Raw genomic sequence first — 23,540 nt, 5'->3', positions numbered from 1 at the left:
TTTGAGGATTGTACAAATGAGATACTTCACAAAAATTACATTTATTCCAAAGGAACCATAGTGCCCTTGTAGTTTCCAGCTTCAAGTGATGTCATATTCTTAAAGTTTATGTACACTTGTGATGTACTACCAAAGTACTTAGTATTCAAGGCATTCGATTTACCAATAGCTTACCTAGATAGAAACTGTAATTTAAGCAGTACACAATTCTTTTCTTTTTCTCTCTCTCTTTTTTTTTTTTTTTTTTTTTAAATAATAAATGAAGAATAGTTTTATGTAAATAAGTACTATTCTTGAACACAGATTCTAAACCTGAGCAGTCATGAAATGCTACACAAAGAACTGAGACAAGAGGTCTGTCTGGATCCAGACTTTTGGTTTTACATTCAAAATAATCATCTTTAACTCCTATACTATTAAAAACCATCTCTCTAAATGCACACAAGATGACTACAGGAATTTGTTTAGAGATATTAGCATAGTCACCATGATTATTTTCAGGAAGCATACAAATCATATTTTGTATAACATTGCTTATAGTTTGTTTCTCTCAGATTGTTGGAAAGATAACATCATGATAATATCTTCTTCAAGGGTCATCATGCCCCTAATGGTGTCAAGAAAAATAAAATTAGAAATTGACATGTATAGATCTGCTATTCCTCTAAAGCACGACCACCAGAGACCACAGATACAGAGCTATATCCCTCCCTGCCAGCCCAAGGAAAATATTGAGGCAAAAGTACTTTTCATTAACCATTTCCTATTATGACTTGAAAGAAAGGAGGAATGAAAATACAGAGGCTAGGCTGACATATATATATTTGAGTTCTTCTCCAAAACAGTGGAATACTTTGTGATGTGAAGGTAACATGCTTAATTTGTGGGAAAATGTGAGCATTTAACTCTACCCTGTGAGCTTATTGACCCAGTCTGGAAACTTCAAAGGTATCTCCAGGAGAGACAAGTACTTAAATAAAACACAATTTTTGTGCAACATACAGTATTTTCTTTAAAGATAGGTGAACTCCTTCTTCTCAACATCACAAGAAACCTAATTCTCTCTGAAAAACCTGAAACTTGAATTGTGAACTAGTGAATGTATTAACTTAAATGGTTTGCAAGCTAATTTCCTGTTCCTCAGATGAAATAGATAAAAATAACTGAAAGCAGCTTATACGTAGCTTATTAATGCACACCATGTGTTTCTGAATTGTCTACCACACAGAATCCTGTAAGTGTTGAAAAATCCCCAGGAATCGTGAAAAATAAAACCACGCTAAAGGTGTCCTTGATCTGGTAATTGCACATCAACTGTTCTCAAGATGGCTCACTCATGAGAGACAGGACGTATCAGATCAGTAAAAAGACCTGAGAAAGGCCTTACAAAACAATATTATTGCCTGTATTTGAAAAAAACAGATGCCTTATGTTATTTCTTGCTCAAAACAAAGTGACCACAACACCTCTGAGAACATTTTCTCTTCCCAAGCTCTAAAGGATATAGGAGGAGTGCAAAAAAATAGGACAGGCTGTGGACGTGAGGGGGTTCCACATGCAGAAATCGTGAAGATGAAGGGAGTCATGGCTCTTCTGTTACTCTGGGGTTTAAAGCAGGACACGGGACCTACAGCACTTTGACCTTCTTTCCTTCCCTATTGTAACTGATGAGCAATGATCAGTTAGCTAAGTGATTATTATTTACAGAAACTGAGTTAATAATTGAAACATTTACTTAACATTTCAGATTATTTTTAATTTACAATGCAAGATCTATACCTGTGTACCAGTGATATAGATATTCAAGGAAAGCAACTTATTACAGTATTTTGTTCAGGAAGCTTGTTAAGAGGAATAGCCATCTATGCCAGCTAATACTACTCCTTACTTTTATGCTGCTACTGTTAACTCTTCTGTTAAACAAAGACCTTCTCAACAAGTTTTAACAAGTTCCAACTATCTCTGCATGTTATCATTAAATAGGATATTATGAGCATCAAACTTAAGCTACTCAAATACTTTGCCAACTCACTAAGTAAACAGTATGTTTTGACTCATTGTTACATTTAATTAGATTACCTTAAGAATCTGTATCTGTCGCATGTTCTAGGCAACAGAACAACAGTCCTTTTCTATAGCACAGCTGTACTTTCTTAATACTTATACTAATTAACCACATCCACAGATGAGCACTTTTGGAAAAATAACAGAGCAGGAAAAAAAAAACTGTGGCATATTAATGCATTCTCATGCTAGCTGTGAAGGAAGAGTTCCATCACCTTCTTCTAAAGGACATCAAAGCACAAACAGAAACGTGCTAGTAAAGCTTGTTCTTTTGTTAAACGTGTTAAATGTTGATCACCCCTGAGAAAGTAGTCATATTTTTTATTATTTTTTTTGCACGTCACTTGGGGTGTGGAGATAAATACAAGTACCTGAAAAAGACATTTAAATAAAAACCAGCAAATTTAAAAGGGCTTATCAAACCAATTTGTTTGAGTCTTCTACCTTTCTACTAATGTGCTTTAAAAATAAACAAAACCTCACTGCAGGAAAACCACATATATATACTCAAAATAGATGGGACTGAACAAGGCAGGATGAACTACACACGCTTCTCCATAGTCAGTAAGGAAATTCAGTTTTAATTCTGTCACTGGCTGTGATACACATTTAAAATATGCACTTCAGAAGTCCACTTAAGATCTGAGAAGTCCATATGTGTACCCTAAAGGCTAAACTTCCTTTGGTCCTCCTCAGGGTCAAAATCCCCAGTCCCATCACAAACATAATCATTGCTGTGCTCTGGATTTCACACAAGTCTAGCCACATATTAACCAAACATACAGCACATTGCCTATTCAGAAGTATAAAAAACTCATTCTTGGAAATATCTTGACACTATTCAAATATCATACATTGAACAGCATGAACCTTGAAACTTGTGACAAAAAAATTAACTTTACACTGACAGCTATTGTTTGGTGCAGCCCCAGATTAATACTGTAAAACCTAAAGGTAAATACTTTCTGAAGAGACTGAAAAAATATTTTAGCAATGACAGTAAAAACAACACAATTATTGATGCTTATTATTGTACTTTTACATCTTCTGTCAACACTCAGCCTGCATACATGAATGAATAGGAGTGGCTCAGGCTTGAAATCTAATTCTTATTGGCTATACTTTACCTGGAAAATCAACAAGCTCACTGTGCAGAATGATTGCTCAGAAGTGCACTACAAAGGCTGCTTTTGCACCAGGTCAGTCAAGTCACTAAGGAAGGAATCACTGCCTCAAAACTGTATTAACCTCAACCTTCTTACTTACGATCTATGTAAATATGATATTTGCCACACTTTAACTAGCAGTTTACAGTTGTTACTCAAGCATTGTCAGCAACATTTCCATTTATATACCAAGTATGCAGGGAATCCTTCCCTGAGATAAAGGCAAAACCAGACAAACTGCATACAGCCCTGAGAAGGGGTGACATGAAACCACAGCTCCCACAGCCAAGGACTAAATAAAAGAAAGAAGTACAAAAACAAAACAAAACAAAACAAAACAAAAAACAAACAAACAAACAAACAAACAAAAAAAAAAAACAAAGAAGCAGTAGGTCCTTGCTACCATTCACCTCTTTCTGGAGAAGCTTTGTACCTTTGTGCAAGGATTATCAGGAATTTAGTGTGAATCATAAGGGATTTTACAAGGAGTGATGACATGTAGAGTTACGTTTTAGTGAATCCTGACTGTATGAGGACATGGGAAGGTTTGCTTTGGATATTACAGTACTGCAAGGATTTTTACCCTAAATGCATTAACAACTTTGCAAGGCTTCTGCATGAATTAAACCTGTGCCATTGATTTAGTTCAAATCTGGTTTATACCCATTCTGTAATTACCTAGATTAAGTCACATATTTGCAAGAAAAATCAACATGCATACACACGGAGGTTTTGTTTCCTACCACATCAAATAGAACAGTAAATTTCTACATTTTCTAAATAATAATTATTATTTGAATAATAACAGCGTTAAGTTTTGGGTCTGTTTCAGAATATTTGCCTGTAAAAATAACACCTTACCCGAAGTACACGCTCCTTGCACTTACCAAAAAGAACAGGTCCAAGCTCCCACAAGCCAACAAAGCCACCCATGGGGAGGCTGAGTCCATCTCCAAATTGTTTGCATCTCTGCAAACCCAGCAAGGCTTGTAGGTACACACATGTTTCAGGAGCACAGGGAAATGGCAGGAATACAGCTAGGAGGACCAGCTGACCCAAGCATTTTTTTGGAGGGAGAGTGTAAGTGTAGAAATAATAATTGGTCATCCAGTAGAGAATAATAATAATAATATTCAAATGAAGGTCGGTCAGCAGACAGAATTGAACAAGTGTGTTGTTAAAGTAGCTTGTTTGGGGTGATTAAATCCCGCTTGTGATAGTGCATGTTTGGATCAGCAGCAGAAAAGGGACACCATGAAACCTGCAGCTGGAGTCAGGGCTGCCTCCCTCTTCTACTGCTCACTTTGTGGGGCTGGGGCACACACCTGTGTGGGGGCACACCTTGGTTCAGCAGCATCCCCACCTCAGGGGGATTTAATCAGCAGCCCCCTAGCCCCTGCTCTACAGAGCTGCAGATCTGTTTGCTTGTCTGCCAGAAATGCCAGGTGGAGCATGAACAAGTCTGAGGAAATGTTCCAGCAGCTGGGGCACTCACCTGGAAGCTGGATGGCTCTGTGCTGCTCTTCATTTCTCTGTGGCCACTGTTTAATGCAGATGCATAAAGCATCCTGTGTGCTGGACCAGAGCCCATGCTGAAGACAGCTGGGTGCTCGAGCCAGCAGGCAGCTGTGCCAAGCCAAGTAATGTGATCAGGTACTGCTTTGTTTGAATTTATATTAAAAGAAGATTAAATCCTCCAGAACAAACATCCTTTCCCAAGTTTACAGTTATTTATAGCTATGAATTGACACCATAATCTTGAAAACAACAAAAAAGCATCTCTGGAAAGAACAGTAATAAATATTCTGTTCTACCAAATATACGTACAATGGATGAATATACTTATAAGGAATTGTTTTAACTATAATTGTAAGACAATATTATATACCAAACATTTTTAAATGTTTCTGTATTTTCAAGTGGAATCAACTTATAAATTATGTATGGTTCTGGTGTATACAGTTAATCTCTTAACCCTTCAGGAAAAAAATAATAAAAAAAATTACAGAACTGACTGATGGCAAAAATATTTATTTATTTATTTTAATTTTGGTTGATGTTAGTGGGGGATTTTGTTCCACATTATCCAGATTTTTTCACTCAAATTTCCCAGTTCCATAACCTCCAAATTCAGATACTTTAAAATAAATGAGTATATGAAGGCTGAAATGCCCATGTGCAGGGTGCAATTTGACAACACTATTGTAATCTCAAGGATTGTATGCTCTCTTTGTAAAAACTTCACAGCTTTCTGTAAAATCTTCATCTGCAGAAGTTCACTTAGAACTTTCCCCACAATTCCATCAAAGTCCATTTTTTCCATCTTTTGAAATCCCAACACATTGATGAAAGTTTGCTAGATCAAATGAACAAAAATTAATAAACAGTATGTTTCCACAAAAGAAAAAAATAACAATCCTGCTGTTTGAAATGTTTTAGCCTCATTTGACTTTCACTCTTCTTGTCTGGCAGAATGAGAAGTTAAAACCTATCATTTAAATACTTAATATTAAAAAAAAAAAAAAGTGATAGAGTAACAGGTAATTCCAGCAATGGTTTATCCTGGCTGAGTTACTTATAAGATTAAAACACAAGTGGAAATGAATTGTCCTATAGTACATACAAATTTAATTCTATTTTAATTTTATCAGATTAAGTTTTAAAAAGTCTGAGCTAAAGTGAGTAAACACTAATAAACATACTTTCAAGTATAAACATGATTTATTAACATAGCCTTTCACTTAATGCTGCTCTGAAAATTAAACATAAATCTTTCTAAGATGAGTAAAAGTAAACCCACTCTAACCTCCTTTGTAACATGTGCCAAATTAATTTCTACGGTCTCCGATTTCACTTGAATGAAGTAATTGTTTTGTGCCCCAAAGGGATGGAAATAACTGGTTCCTAGTGTGCTTAGAAATGTGCAACAACTATTCAGCAGTGAAACAGTCACAGGTTCATCAAGCAGGCGCAGGTCTGCATGTCACAGGTGGTCCGTAGACATCTAGACTCAGTTGTGACCTACAACCTGGCTGCCTCCTCATCATGAGGGGACCTGCTCCTTCAAGGCAGGGCTCTCTGTTCCACTCAGCCTTCCTCAGGCACCTCAAGCCTTGATTCAGGTTGACCATAGTAAACTCAGTGTGGCTACCACCTGTATGTCAGGAAACACAACTGCCAGTACCAGTTGGTTTATGTGTAGTGGTGTATGTAGTACGTGATGCCTCTGACAGCTGCTCTTGAAAAATTGCTGGTGTGGTTTTGTTCCTAAGCATGTTCAACAACCATCCAGCCTGAGCCCACAACCTGTATGTCTGCCAATAGACAGTCAAAAGCCCATGTATTTACCCCAAAACCCTTTCAGGGATTGCTCTGGTAGACATTGTCAGACACTGTGGGACTACATTTCTTACCCTCTGATAATATTTTAGAGTGGTAGGATGGAGAGGCACACTAGCTAAATAATTGCAGAGCTAAAAGGCAGCTTTTTCAAGCTCAGATCCCTAAAGTGAATCTCCCACTCCTCACAAGGTCATCCTAATCAGCAGGCAGCCCAGATTCCTGCTACAATTGCTTCCAGGCTCAGAAAAGCACAAAAAATTCCTGGCAGCAGTATCAAGAACCTATGACTGCTCCTGCTCTACACAACCACCCTAACCACAAGAGTAGAAAACAACATTCTACCTTCCCTGTCTGGCCACAGATTTTTCATCTTTTTTTTTGCTTGCTGGCACAGACTTAAAAGCAGAGGTGTAGAGTATTTTGTCTCATCCAATCTGTAACCTAAAACACCACTTTTTTTTTTTAAAGCTATTATTTTTATTTTTATTTTTTTTAAGTGGATGACTTCATCTCAGTTCTTGAAAACAAGACAAACCAAAACACAAACAGATAAAGATGCTGCATTCAGGAGAAAATCCTAGCTATGGACACATATGAAGTCTTAGCCTAGTATATGAAGAGTAGCACTTCACTCAAGCAACTTTAAAAATCTCAGGAAGGGCCAGATTCAGGAAACACCTATTTATTTATTTATTTATTTGTTTGTTTATTTGTTTATCATTTCTTCATATTGTTAATACCAGCCTGCTCCTTGCACAGCATACAATATTTGCATTCTACTCAACACTCCCTCTGCATTTTAATTCTTCATTCTGGAAATTACAAACCCAAATCATGCTGTCCGTATAACGGAGAATAATCCATGTTTCTCTAGTTCTCAAATAATATTTTTATATTTATTATTAACAAGATAGGTCAATACCTCGATCTTCAGTAAGCAGTTGAGAAACATATCAGATCTTGTAAAATACATCTCAGGTCTGAAATCCCATGGTTTAAATTCCATGACACAGGTGAAGTAACTTTTTGATCTGTTTCTATGATTGAATAATCATATGATTAAAGCTTTTTAAGGTATTTTTTGTTGTTTTCACATGTTCCAATGTTTCTTCAGTTTCACCTTTGGAAACATTTTCTGGTGAAAGATACAACTTAGACTGGAATATAAATAAACAGGCAGCAGAAAAAAAAAAGTAACTTTTAAAATAAAAGTATTTTAAAAAATACACTTCATGACATCACATAAAGTTATTTTCCACTTCATATATGAATATATGAAAACAAAAATAATTAGCTTTCTAATTTTTGATCTCAAACTCTTCTAGTTTTTCAATTATCTCATAAAACAACTCTCACATTTGAGATGCTCACAATGTTCAACTACTTACATATTCCACCAACTAGACTGATCCTGAAGTATCATATTCTGTACAGTGAACATTCAGGAAATAACAAAGCTAAAGGACTTTTTCCCACCCTCAAAAGGTGACTAGAAATGTGTTTGCCTGTTTGCCATAACACCTTCATAATCTTTGGGTATTAATCCTCAGGTAGCACATGTAGTCCCAGCATATGCACAAATACCTACACAAATCCTTCTAGCTTTTTTATTTAGTAAATTAACAGAAGAGGGCTTCTCCCAGATGCAGAATCAAACTTAAGATACATGTTTACCTAATGTATAATTCTGGATAGTATCATGAAGAACCTGAGAGGGAAAACCAGGATCCGTGGATAGCCCTGTTTGCATGCAGTAAGATTTTTTTTATTGGGGCTAGTGGAAAGTTTTTGTTTGTTTTTGTGTGTGTGTGATTTTTATTTTTTTTGCTTACCTCATTAGTTTATCTAAAACTCGTACAACTGACATTTATTAAAGAATTTACATCACATATTTGATGTGAGTGTGTAAGCTAATGCATTGAAAGTAAAGTCTGCAGGGGAAGAATGTAGGGAAATAAAACCTTTTTCTGATCATAGTTCTCATTTTACTTCCCCCCCCCCCCCTCTTCTACTTCACGTCGACACGCCTAGTAGTTACTTCTTGTCCCTTTTTCTCCAAGACTTACAATTTAAGGATTATATAAGGTTCCATCCAAACCTTTTGGCACCACTTCAAAACCTGCTATTTTGGGCTGAGATCAAAATGAGCAGATTTGACCTTCATCAGTGCAGGCCTTCTAATGAACAATAATAATTTGTCAGGCATTCAGACTAATTTCAGTGACAGCATTATAAATTAGTCCATTGAAGTCCAGCTAAAACATGTGAGGAAGGAGATGGTGCAAAGTCAAAGGAGTGGCAAGTGAGGCCTTGCCACACATAACGGATGTTTGACCAAGTGAAAATAAACAGGAGGTCTGATAGCATAGTGAAGCGGGAGACTGATTTCTTCACATTTCTTAGAAGTTTCCCTTCTAAGCAAATCTAATCTAATGCACTTTGCATTCAGTTCCTATCCTGTTGGAGAGGATTCATCCAGTGTAGATGTTCACAGAACATTTATTTCTTCTGAAAAAGAGGTAAGTACCCTCTATTCACTCAACACTCACCACTCCAATACTGCTGTACGTGTAAGCCCGTAAGAGAGAAGATGGAGATTTACTCCTCCAGGTGCTCTCAGAGGGCCCCTGCTCAGTGGCAGACCTGCTAAGCCTCCCCCAGTTCTGTAAGCATGAACTGGGAGATGTTTCTTGCAGGAGAAAATCAGTCTCTTATCTCATCCCCGGCTCACAGGTTACTGTGGAAGCTGAGGAGACTGGCTGCCTGCTAGTCCCTGGGGAGGATTTTGGTGACCATCTAGAAAGTACAACAGGCTGGCTTTGAAGGGGGTTATCCTTTTTCTTGATCAACAGAATTGCCTCCAGAACACTGAATGCTACAGAATGGCCTTGCTTGCCAACATGTGGAAGTTCTCATACTTCCACCCCACTAGTGGATTTTAGTAACAGTATGAGAAAAGTTCATTGATGACAGGACGGAAAATGCACTAAGGTGGCTCATTCACAGCTTGCAGGCAAATGCCATATTGTCTTATTTGTGTAGCTCTTGTCAACTTTTTGCAGCCCATGAAAGCAAATACCTACCATGAAACCTGGAAAGAAAAGAGAGGTAAGAAGCAAGAACCAACCTGAAAAGGATACATGGCTTGCAAAGAAGTTTTCTCTCACTAGACAAGAAATATGTTTCATTCTTAAATACATAGTATGTGAATGGTACAGCTGCTGACTAATTATTCAACTTACAATTTAATGATCTAATACTGTCTGAGCATATCAAAAATATAATTACACTGTTTATTAGAAAGCTAACAAACAAATTACAACTCGGTTTTTGGTATGATGCATAACATTTACTTATTAGATATTTATGAGGTTTACTACCCTTACTGAAACTACCTGGCCAATGAGCAGATTGCAAAATTTCTGCAGCAGAACTCCTGTTCATGCAGGCATGTTGTAGAACTTGGAGTGACTCCATATCAGGCAGATGGTGTGAAATAAAGGTGGGATTAAATTATGGATCTTTGGGAATTAGATCTCCTGAAAAAGCCAAATGTATTTTTTTTCAGTTGTCTCTGATATAGTGCAATATCTAAAAGTGCTGTAAAATATAAAAGAGAAAAAAAATTCTACAGCTTAAGAGATGACCATTTCCAAACAAGCTTCAAAGTTATCCTTTATTTATCCAATGTAGGTTTTACAGTCACATCTTAAGCCAAAGACTGCTTATGAAGCTGCACAGAGGCTCAACAAGTGGACAGGCCAAGCCTGTTCACAAGAGGTCAACTGATGATCAGTTATGCTCCTGGCTAATCTCGCACCAAGAGGTAGGTGCACTTGGGTATTGTGGAAAGGGGTGTGTGCCCTATCACACTTTCCAGTATTATGTTTAATGGCCTGGCATTTTTTGTCAAAGGGGAAGGATTCCATGATGGGAGTTTAACAGACACCATCAGCTTTTCTCTTTTCATAGGCTGCAGAAGCATGTGAAGCCTGCCCTTCACCAAAAGGCACAGCAGGCTTGCTCTGGGCTGCTGCTGTTGTGTGAGGTCCTGGGAAGGATCCAGACATGCAGTTATGTTTGCCCTCTGCTCAATGTAGATGAAATCTATGCTTTTACTGCTCAAAACTTTAAAAGAGTGAAAGTGTTAGAGAAATACCAGCCTGCACAGGTGTCCAGGAATTGTTGAATACTGTCTTTACATTGCCAGGTAGGTACTCCACGCATCTCCAGCCTCACAATTTCAGAAGACACCTGCAAATTTTTGCATTCTGCCATTGTAGATTATTTGCTAAGTAAAGACACCTTATGAACTATTAAAATTTCAATGTTTTTCTCTAGTCATACATCAAGAGAAAAATGGCTTAAATATATTTCAATTCACTAATACAAATTTTTATTAACCATCAAAATATCAAAATTTTATTACAGGATATTTTTCATTTTTATTTTTATTTTTTTTAAAGACTTCAAATCTGCCAATAATTTAAGGTTTTATTTCAAAATTCTAGGAGATTTTCCTTCGTAAGTAAAATAAGCAAGATGATACTCATGAACATTGTTTACAAAGCTAGTACCTCCTAAACTGAATAACATTTAGAAGAAGCTGGCATTTTATTACATTCCATTAAAGCTTATTTTTATACACAGTAGTATATTAGCCAAATATTTCTTTTTTGCTAACTACATTGTTTAATGTTATTTAACAGCAGACTTTATCTATCATCAAATTTACTTCAGCTAAAGAATCAAAAGAGATGATGAAATAATGCAAATACTAATTGATTTTGGTACTGTTATCTCTCCTCTATTTTATGATATGAAAAGTATCCACATAAACTTAAAAAAAAAAAAAAAGACACACACAAAACATAAATAATGAGCCAATTCAGAACACAAAGGAGCTTGATTTATCATATATACCCTTGAAACCCTGATATATCTCAACATCACTACTTATACTTATTTTTAAGACAAATCATAGATTATTCTGTAACACGCATATAAACAGTTAAAATATAGAATCATAGAATCATAGAGTCATAGAATATCCTGAGTTGGAAGGGACCCTTAAGGATCATCAAGTCCAATTCTTGACACCGCACAGGTCTACCCAAAAGTTCAGACCATGTGACTAAGTGCACAGTCCAATCTCTTAAATTCAGACAGGCTCGGTGCAGTGACCACTTCCCTGGGGAGCCTGTTCCAGTGTGCAACCACCCTCTCTGTGAAGAACCCCCTCCTGATGTCAAGCCTAAATTTCCCCTGCCTCAGCTTAACCCCGTTCCCACGGGTCCTGTCACTTGTGTTAATGGAGAAAAGGTCTCCTGCCTCTCGACACCCCCTTACGAGGAAGTTGTAGACTGTGATGAGGTCTCCCCTCAGCCTCCTCTTCTCCAGGCTGAACAGGCCCAGTGACCTTAGCCGTTCTTCGTACGTCTTCCCTTCCAGGCCTTTCACCATCTTCGTAGCCCTCCTCTGGACACTTTCCAACAGTTTCATGTCCTTTTTATACTGTGGTGCCCAGAACTGCACACAGTACTCGAGGTGAGGCCGCACCAGCGCAGAGTAGAGCGGGACAATCACCTCCCTTGACCTACTAGCGATGCCGTGCTTGATGCACCCCAGGACACGGTTGGCCCTCCTGGCTGCCAGGGCACACTGCTGGCTCATATTCAACTTGCTGTCTACCACGACCCCCAGATCCCTCTCTTCTAGGCTGCTCTCCAGCGTCTCATCGCCCAGTCTGTACGTGCAGCCAGGGTTTCCCCATCCCAGGTGCAGGACCCGGCACTTGCTCTTATTGAACTTCATGCGGTTGGTGATCGCCCAGCTCTCCAACCTATCCAGATCCCTCTGCAAGGCCTTTCCACCCTCATTCGAGTCCACAACTCCTCCAAGTTTGGTGTCATCAGCAAACTTGCTCAAAATACCTTCTATTCCTACATCCAGATCGTTTATAAAAATATTGAAAAGTACCGGCCCTAAAATGGAGCCTTGAGGGACCCCACTGGTGACCGCCCTCCAGCCTGACGCAGCCCCATTTACCATAACCCTTTGGGCCCTGCCCGTTAGCCAATTGCTCACCCATCGTATTTAGCTGTATGGTGGACATTTTGTCCAGTAGGATCCTATGGGAAACCGTGTCAAAAGCCTTGCTGAAGTCCAAAAAAATCACATCAGCTGGTTTCCCTTGGTCTACCATACGGGTGATCTTATCATAAAAGGAAATCAGGTTAGTTAGGCAGGACCTACCCTTCACAAACCCATGCTGGCTGGGACCAATGACTGCTTTGTCCCCCAGGTGCGCCTCAATAAGTTTGAGAACCAACTTCCCCATGATTTTACCAGGCACTGACGTGAGACTGACAGGCCTGTAATTGCTAGGGTCTTCTTTCTGACCCTTCTTGAAAATCGGCACAACATTTGCCAGCTTCCAGTCTACCAGGACCTCTCCAAATTCCCAGGATCGTTGAAAAATAATGGAGAGAGGTTCCGCGATGACGTCTGCCAGCTCTTTCAGCACCCGAGGATGAATCCCATCCGGACCCATGGACTTGTAGGGATCCAGGTGGAGTAGCAAATCCCGCACACGTTCAGGGTCGGTTGGGAGTTTGTCATCCCCACCGTCCCGGTCCTCCAGCTCAGGGCACCCTGGGTCCCGAAGCCCATCATCGGCATTGAAGACAGAGGCAAAGAAGGCGTTAAGCGTCTCTGCTTTGCCTACGTCATTGTCTGTGAGGAGACCTTCCCTATCAAGGAGCGGCCCTATGTATTCTTTAGTTCTCCTTTTTCCGTTCACATATCTAAAAACTTTTTATTTTCTCTCACAGACACAGCCAGCTTCAACTCTAGGTGTGCTTTGGCCACTCGAACTTTCTCCCTACAAACACGAACAGCATCCCTGTATTCTTTCCATGACACCTGGCCCTCCTTCCAGTAGCGAAACACTCTCTGTTTCCGCCTAATCTCCATTAGAATGTTCCTGGTCAGCCACGCCGGCCTCCTGCCCCGCCTGCCTGACTTGCGATATTTAGGAATTGCCTGATCTTGTGCTTCTAGGTGGCATTGCTTAAAGAATGACCAGCACTGGTGGACATCGAGGCCTTCAAGAGCAGTTTCCCAGGGGACCTTGCTGACTAGTTCCCTGAGCAGCCTGAAGTCCGCTTTCCCCATATCTAGGGATGAGGTTTTGGTGGCACTTTTCCTTCACTTTTATACATATAATTCATCCTACCCTTATCATGTTCTATGTCCCTGAAAATGTTCTGAAAAGCAGAATAATAGCTGTTTTCTTTGGCTTTTATGATTTTAATCTGTTTTTGAATAACTGGACTCTGAAGCTAGAATTTAACAAAAGAAGAAAAAAAAAACAAACAACACTTAAAGATCAGGGTCACCTGTCAAAAGAGTAGAAAGACAAGAAGGGAGAATTTGGGACAACTTACAATCACCCTCAGAGAATTAATGAATAATTTTTTTGATTTTTTTGAAATTTTTTTTAAGTTTTGAGTCTACCAGTAGATAAAGGCTGATTCATGCCAAATGAAACCCCCTGGAAAGGCCCCAGACACTTTCAGTGAACTGGGTTCTTCACAATGTTCACTTACCTGAATTTGCAACTGTACTGATTAAGAGCACAGAAGATGTAGAGGTTAAAAACAGCTCCCAGCAACATTTCATATTTGGAAAGTAAATACCCTTGCATATGTTTCTAAATTAAAAAGATATATTTCAATCATAAATAATAATAATCACGACTTTTTAACAAGAGCATCAGTTTCACAGCTGTTGTTGGCACCAATTTCCCCCCAAAAAATTTTATTCTAAACCTTATTTTCTCCAGAGCTTTCTGGAGAGAAAAAATAAATCAGAAGAGCAAATTTCTGAATCTTTAGACTAGAATTTCCTCACTGAAATTTCCTATGGAAAATTAATGGACAATTATTTAGCTATATTTTAATGCATGTATACCCTGAAAAAAAAACCAAATGAACAAAAACAAACAAACAAAAAACCCCACAACAAATCCCAACTGAAAACAACTTCATATATAGGGTTACAAAATACACAGAATTCCTGAAATATTTTCTATTATTTTTTCACATAGATTTGGAACAGTTTGTCCTATGAAAGCCAAATTTTGTTTTTCTAGATTAGTGAAAAAAGTGTCTGTACTTTCCATTTTTTGTAGAGCTATTGCGACCATGAAGAAGGAGAATTCATAAGGTACATCAGAAACAAGAAGGAAAGGGGATGTTACAGAAAATAAAGATGGAAAACAACAACAACAACAAAAAAGTAAAGTAGAAAAAAAATGAAATAAATATTATAGCTGCAAAGTAAATAGAAAATCAGATAATAACCTGATACCAGTCCTGTCTCATTATTCCTTCATCCTGTCCTCAACATCTGCACCTTATTTAAAGTTAGACAATGATCTAGGCAGATGAGGGGAACTGTAGCAAGTAGGAAAAATGCTGGAAGAGTACAGGAAATACAGCAGAGAGGCAGGAATTCATAAACATAAAGGCATCACGGTGTTTCTTCTCTCCTGTGTGAACATTTTAAAAATATTTCAACACATCGCTCACTACCAAAACAAGGCAAATTTAAGAATTTGCTATATTTAATTAGAAAGGACTGATCTTTACTGTTGTTACTAATGTTTCTTTCCTTTAACTTTGAAAGCAACTTGCAATACAAACTTGCAAAATATTAGAAAAGATGGATGGAAACAACAAGGTGTCCAGAAGTCCTTATGGCTACATAGTCCTTCAACACTAATTTTACTGTCCATTTTAACTCCATTTTCTTTGGTAACTTACGCAAAGCCTGATAAATTTGGAAAACAACTAAAAGCTATTGTTAAAAATAAAATGCTAAAAAGTCATTGTGGTATCTCACTGTTCAGAAAGTAGGGGAAAAGGCAAACAAAAATAAGTTAGCCTTGATGTTTAAAATGACATCTGAAATAATTTACCTGGTTATTTATATACAAAAGATTGCATTTTCTTGCTTTCCAAAACTTCATCTCAATTTGGGGGCCAAAGGCCATGCAGAAGAGGTTCAGCATGATTCTCATTCACAATGCTGTGGATCTGATGCAATCAGCTAATAGCCACTGTTTCAATGGCACATAGTACTTAGAATTAACATTTTGCCTGTATAACAGGGAAAAGAACCCCAAATTTCAAAGCAAGCACAGTACTGTGATAGTAGAGCGATAACCCTGCATCCCCTTTACATTCAAGAATGGACAACATTAAAGTTTGGAGTCTAGTTACAATTGAAATCATAACAAAAAATTTGAAGACAGATCTAAAAGTACTGTTCATGAATACAAGGATCACAGCCTCAGGTGTATTTACAAATCAAAACCATGGCCAAACATCCTCAAATTATTGGCAGCAGATTCTTTGAACAGTTCTTTGCACTTATTCCAGATGCAAATAATCTGAATTTTTCTGTTTACTTTTCTAATAAATAAGTTACATGCTAATTTGGTGCCCAAATGGGCTCTGAGTTAATATAAATATTGAATAGATTTTATATATTTTTATTAAACTTTGCCAATGTTTACAAAAAGAGGAACTAACAATATGTGTCAAGGCACTTTAATAAATATTAATTGAACAGAGTTTACTTTCTCCCCTTTCTACTCTATTTTTCCCTTCAGCCCTTTTATTTAAGCTAATTCGTTTATTCTGCCTTAGTTTTAAGTCCATAGTTACACAATTCTGCCTGGCACACCTAGTTCCTTGCCATGGCATACAATAAGCAGCTGACCCTGATGGGAGCCTTGAGAAGTTATTATTGATAGGATCATAAATCTTTGTTCATTGAGCAACTGATTACCAATCATCTCTGTACACAGACAGTCACAAACTTTTATCAATACTTTGTTCCTTTGTTTTACTTAAACTATGAATATTCTGGGACATGGTTCAGATTATTGTTATTCCTATAAATAATTGATGCACATCATAGTCATTATTACCATGCTGCTTTTTGATGCCAACCTTTGAGATAGCACTCATCTCACTGAAAACAATAAGATGCCAGTTCACATTAAATGCTCAAGGCAACAGAGGAAAAGTGCAATCTGTCAAAAACATATTGAAAAGGTAATTCAGCAAAATAACCTTATTCTGTACTCTGGGGGCATAACTTCCCATAATTCAAAGTTCTGGTGACACTATGACAGCTTAAGTCTTGAAATTCATGTTTTCGTATGACATAGAAATTACAGCATTTAAAATTTATTAATTACACAGAAAAAATTCTAAAAAATTCTAAAAAAATTAATGGTTAGAAAAAACTGAGTGGTAAAAATATTACATTTGGAACACTATTTAATTATTTTCCTGTTAATGTAATTTATTACCAGCTTATACCTGAGACTGGAAACTACCAGAAGGAACTTTTTTTTTTCTTCTTTTTTTTTTTCTTTTTAACTGTGTTGCATAAGTCACACGGAAGTCTCCTTACTTATTTTCAGCATATACTTGATGCAAATCAGTCTCGGTTGCATCTGTAATGTAGGCAGATGAGTTCTTCCTGACATCAGCTCTTTCATAATTTGTGTTTTGTTTTTCATGATTTCCACATGCTGCTCCATATTTTGGGAAATACAACCTGACCAGGATATGTTTTTTTCTTATTGCTTAGGATAGGCACTAACACCTGCAGACAAAGCAGGAAAAGCAACATTACAAGTCGGTAATAGCATTAACTTGGTTATTGGTAATGTACTACAAATCGTTTCTTTATGTGTGAGAAGAGCAAGTTAAGCCAAGCCACACTTCTCAAACTCATGACTATTTAAATCATAATAAACTTAATGTTTTCTTTATTCTTTCAACATAAATACACACTTCAATCTCAGTCAAATAGTGTTGTAGATGGAAATACTGTTTTGGAACAGCACTGCTTATCAGTCTGCTGAAAATGATATGAAGCTGCTTCAGTAACCCAGAAGACATTAACTCCATTTTTCTCATCTCTCTCTTACTTCCCTCCCTCCTCCCTAAAAAGCAAACAGAGCGGTGGGAGACAGGAACCTGCAAAGTCCTGTATCCACTAACCCAGTATTTCTAACAGGAGAAGCAAGTCCTGAGAGTAGCCCAAACCTGGCTTTCCATGGTTTAACAGCCACTAATATATACTAGCTGAATCTAGCATATTTGCAGGCTAGGGGCTCATATTTAAAATGATCTCTGATAAATAGATACATGTGTTAAGTTCTTTATAAACATACATTTTTACATGGTGCAAATGCATAGCACTAATTATGAAATTTGTTGCAGTTCAAGTTCATTTATTTTAAATCCTTTACCTTCGTTCCCTACAAAAAACAGTCCCCAAACTTCTCTCCACATTGTTTCTTAAAACAGAGCTCTGCTCACAACATCATGTAGAAACTTGATATTACTATTTTTCATGTTTAAAATTAAAATTAAAATTAAATATTTTTAAATCAAAATATTTCACTGACCCAGGTCCAAATCACAGACAGATTAATTATAACTTTGCACCAGCATCCCAGTGGGTTTCTTGGAGGAATGTCTTCATCAGTGTATGGGTTCTAGTCACAATAGTTCTTCATAAGGCTCAAAGTATTTCATTGCCAAAATCAATAATGACAAGTAACTTTTGAATTACAGAATTTAAGGATGTGATTCCCTTCCCATGAACTCAGCCTCAGGGTTTAGTAGACCTACAGGTATTCTGCTACATCCATACTGTGTTCCATTTACTCCTCTGTGTATGAATAATTTAGAAACAAGAATATGAAAAATAAACAGGAAGAGAAGCAGTAAGGAGCAATAAGCAAGTTTGCTTGTGCACAAGCAGTTACAAACTCAGGGTTCACTTTTAATGTTTAGTTTTGTTTGCTTTGATAACAAAGACATGAATTGCTCCAGAGCAGCCTTGTTGTACCTATTGCTTTGCAATTATTGCTTGACTATGATGGGTAAGCAAGCAAGCAAAATACGAGTTAAAGAAGCTGGAATGAGCAGCATAGTGCTTCCATTGATCTGTTTTAACCAGCACCCCTTAATTTATGAGGCCCTTACAAAGTATTTCTTCAGCTCACACTCCACTTTCCAAGCCTCCACCTGAGCACTGCCAGATGTTTCAGAGCAGAGGAGCCCTGCTTTTAGTATAGTCTTTGTCTCTTGAAAGCCTTGTTAAGATCTATCATTAGGTCCAGTTCCTGGGCCCAGCCTCCATCCTTCCTCAAGGAATGGATGTCCACAGCTCTCCTCCTCAGCTACTGTTCAGTTCTCGATGGTGTCCTTGGCCACCACCCTATAGACCCTTGACAGAGGAGCCCTCCCTCTGAAGAAACCAAATAAAATAAAATTTGTCCTGAAATGAGAACTTGGACATGGGAAGCCTCATATGGCACAGGAGCTTTTCTGGCCCTAGATACATTTCAGCCCTTCACAGCTTGGTCTGCTGAGCTTTCCCAAGCACCTTGTTTATAGAGACGGCATGCCTTAGACTTGTATTATACTCCCTATGGACACTGAAGAGGCATTGATTTAACGATGATTTGTAGCATGTAAATAATGCTTTGTAGCATTGTTTAGGAAGTTATACTCCCTTAAACCTCCCTAACTCATTAGTCAGAGTTTTGCTTTGCTCCAGTAAGGAAAAGAGAAACTAAACCCACTTCCCCCGCCCCCCCCCCCAGTTGCTGACATCCAAAGCCAGAGCATATGTTACAGCAATTGAGAGACTAGATTTAGATATCAAGGCTAAACTTCTTGTGTATACACTGAACAAGTACTAAGTTCATGTTAAAACCTAAGATTTTATTTCTCATTTAGTCGTTTAGTCTCTCTCCAAAACATTTTATTTTTTTTTTTTTTTTTCCTGAAGCCTTTACATTTCTTTGCAACACAGATGAGCAGCACGTGAAGAATGGCAATCATGAGGTATGTAAGAGTTTTAGCAAGGTGCTACTGCTGGGAAATTTTGGCTTCTCTCTGCAGAGTGAGTTAGTTAAGAAAACAGACACAATTTCACTATAAATACTGTTTATGACAACCAAATCTTAGATATTTATTTCCATGACATCAAACCAAGGGAGAAATAATCCCATTCACAGTTTAACCAAGCATATCTAAGCCAGATGAATGCCTATATTAGCTTTCAAAAAAATCAGCTTCCTTAATAAATATAGATAAATTCACAGTTCATTGCTAAATCTAACAACTTCCTCTTTTTTTCTTTTCTTTACACTATGCATGGTTTAACTCTCATTCTTTTTCTCTTCCTTCAAAAAAACCTTGACCTTTCTAAATTACTCAACAGTGGATTTCAGAGGCATTCAAGTTGCTGTGCTTGAGATCTTTCTCCTTTGAAGCTGATGGAAGCTTTGTCATGGGCTTCAATCAGGAAGAGATTTCATTCCCAGCAGGAGAGTTGCAATTCCATCACCACTCCTATTCATAGCCAATGTCTCTCAAAATCAGGAGGGAACCATCACTTCCTCTCAAACTGCTGAGATAATGACCAGCCTAAAATGTGAATACTGATAACAAGGGTACTAAAAAGCAGAAAGGAGACAAATATTATTTTATTTTTTTTGTCATTGTCATCAGTATTTATACACAGCATTTGCAGTATTGTGGCATAAATGGCATACATTTATTCCCTTCTGGAAACATAATTTTTTCATAGGAATGTAGGAGACACAACGAAAACAGTTCTCTGAAACCTGTTTGGCTGTCCTGTTCTTAAACTTGGGTTTCCTGCATTTCAACTATTCACAACAAAACACTGAATGTCGGTCTCTTCCTCAATTCAAGATTTGATCCTGGATCTGTAATTACAAAAATGGACTCAGAACTAGAGTATTCCCATTTGAAAATATGGTGTTGTTGGTATATTTGTTTGTTTGTTTTTGACAAGCCAACACTTCTCAAAATTTTGAGGGGGAAAAAGTAAAAAAGTTCCAGATACTTGAGGTCAGGACCACAGGCATGACTCCAAATCAGGAAATAAATGCACGATGTTTTTACATCAATGACACTGCTTTTTTGCATTAAATGTAAATTCACTGTCAGTTTAAAACAGAGCTTTGAATGCAACATTAGGGTAATTTTTCTTGCACAAATAGAAGCCTGACTTAAATTACCTCAAATTACCTTTTTTTTTCTTCTTTTCTTAGAAATATTTAAGTAGAGTCCGCTACACTTCAAAATGAAACATTTTATGTAATTCCAGAATTTTACAGAACAAATATACATATATATATTATCTAGATCTATTCTTGTATGACTATTAGACAGCATTGTTAATAAAGCAAGAGCTTTTTATGCAACTTTAAGACTAATTACACTAAAAGAAATTGCAAATACATTGCACAGAATTTCTTGTGCCTTACTCTTTAAGAAAAATCTCATGTAAATACTTGCTTTTATATCTTAATCTTAGTAACTCTCATAAAACAAGTTTAGGAGCTGTATAGAAATCCATGATTTCCATTTCAGAAGCAACACAATTTGGGGAAATCTGGTATAATACTATTTTCCCTCCTTATTATTAACTTCTTACTTATGAGCTTTCCTCCTTCATCAGGTGTAAAGACCTTCAATCATGTGACGACATACACTGTTTTTACATCATGTAGTCAGCAGAGAGCTGATTTGTGGTGATGATTCCACAGGCACCTAGTGATGCTACCACAGCAGCAGCTATTTCATTGCTCCTGAATGAGCAGCAGTTAGTCATTACTGCCCACCAGGGAAGTGACTCATCACTCATGTTTCACAATGACATGCACTGGACAAGAAGTACACCACCTATCATTATATCGAGGATGGCTCCAGAGACCTGAGCACAGGAAAGAACGTATATTTCATGCTGTAAACAATTTAGATGACAGCAGTCACATCCATTTTATGAAAAGCAACAAAGAAAATAAGAGTGACTTGCTGCACAGAACTAAGCCTCCAGCAACAAGTCTTCTCTGATGAACATCTAAGAGAACAGAGTAGCTACATTTTTACAAGACTATGCTTTTCCTTTCTTAAGAGTTATTTTTCATCAGTTCTATCTGGTGTCTTTGCTGCTTTATTATGAACATGTGGCTATAAATACCTCTTTATAAAAACTACTGTATGCTCAAGTGATGTTTGAGACAGGTCCCTGAGCTGGAGGTCCTTTCTGCTGCTGTCCATTCCAAGGCACTCTGTGGTCTTCCTCATAGCACAGACAGCTCTGTGTCAGCTCACGAGACATCTGAAGGAAGTAAGATGCAGGTTATCAGTCTGATGATAGCAGTTGTACTACCACTTAGACAGGAATAAACGAGATTAGGAGAGCCTCAGCTAGCCATCAGAGCTCTTCAACAACTCAGCCATCGCAGAGGTCAAAGTCTCAGCAGGCTTTGTTTGGACTGAGCAGAGAAAGAAAAATAGATGAGTTGTGAGTTCAAGGAATGTTTCCCAGAACACCTATATTATGTGAGCACATATATATGCCTAGACTTAGGTTGTTCTCTTAAACCTTTTCCAGCATCTCTATAGATGTGTGCTAGCCTTTTCCAAGCCTCCAAGCTTGGACATATGACCAAGCAAATCATATTTTGAAAACTATCTGTGGATATTCCATACCACCTTTCACCGTGATCATATTTTAATATACATAGCTGCATATAGTCATCTATACTGTTCCTGCTCTCAAGATGATGTATTGTTCTCATTATCCCAGATGGAAGCAAGCAAAATCTACTGTGTAGGTAGCAGATACAGAAAAAGGGGCTCACTTTCAGATACCAGTGAGGTTGCATTTTATTTAGGACATGAGATAAGACTGCCTGCCACAGACTAAATTCTGATCAGCTCTATATGCACATGCATATGACTCCTCCTTAAATTAGTGTGATTGAAGGTTTCCAACAGCATAATCTCACCATAAATTATAAATATATGTCCACAAACAAACAAACTCTTAAAAATCTTGTCTGCCAGGACTCTGTATTTATGGCTTGGCAGCTCTGCAAGTTACTGTGAATGCCACAGCTTGCTCAGAACCTGAATATTCATTGAAGCAAAACACTTTTAACCTATCTGAAAAAGTTAAAAATGATAACTGAGAAGTGGCTAATCTGAGCACAGCCTGGGACCATGCTGACAAGAGGTCATTCACTCCACCATACCAACAAGTGTGTATAGCATTAAGTGACCCTTCCAGTTAGGTTACAGCCCACAGAATGCTATCAGGCAGAGTGTTAAGAGGGACTGAGACAGCTCCTTAGCAGAGGAATAATTCTTTCAAGAAAGGCTAACGTGCTCCTGGGATAGATCAGCAACCAGAAGTACAAACACCAGGCAAATTGGCTGTAGCACAAGCATCACTTCATCAGTGAAGGGAGGGGAAAGAAGGGGAGCCAAGCACAAAGTTTCTGCATGTTTTCCCAATGACACTGTTCATAAAAACAACTGATTTGCCACAAAGCCTTTTAACCAGGACACTTTACACAGTTATTACATTCCTAATTTGCAGCACATACGGTACAGAGGCAGCATAGTGAAGAAGAAATCAATGATATTTGTCAAAGTAAATGGCACAGAAAGCATTCAGAGACACATACTTCGAAGAGAAGGAGGGAGAGACAAGAGAACGACTGCCACCGCAAGCACCAGCATTTCCACCCCTTCGTTAGTACCACCAAGTTATTCTTAAAATATGTTCCACTTATCTGGGAAGAGCTGCGGATGCAGTGAGGGTTACACGAAGAGCTGATTCCCAAGCTTCCGCCCTCTCTTCTTCCTCTCAACCCCTCCCCTCGGGTCAAAACCAAAACAACACCAAAATCCATACAAACCGAGAACCATGCTCTGTTGTTGTTGTTGTTTCGTGCTGAAACCAAATTTCCCCGAGGGGCGACGTCCTCACCGCGTCCGCTGCCCGTCGCTGAGCCCTCCAGCCTCTCGGGAGAGCAACCCG

The sequence above is a fragment of the Aythya fuligula genome, chromosome 2 (genome assembly GCF_009819795.1).
Source record: "Aythya fuligula isolate bAytFul2 chromosome 2, bAytFul2.pri, whole genome shotgun sequence".
NCBI classification, from domain to species: Eukaryota; Metazoa; Chordata; class Aves; order Anseriformes; family Anatidae; genus Aythya; species Aythya fuligula.
The sequence above is the reverse complement of the archived record's forward strand: the minus strand, read 5'-3'. Positions refer to the sequence as shown.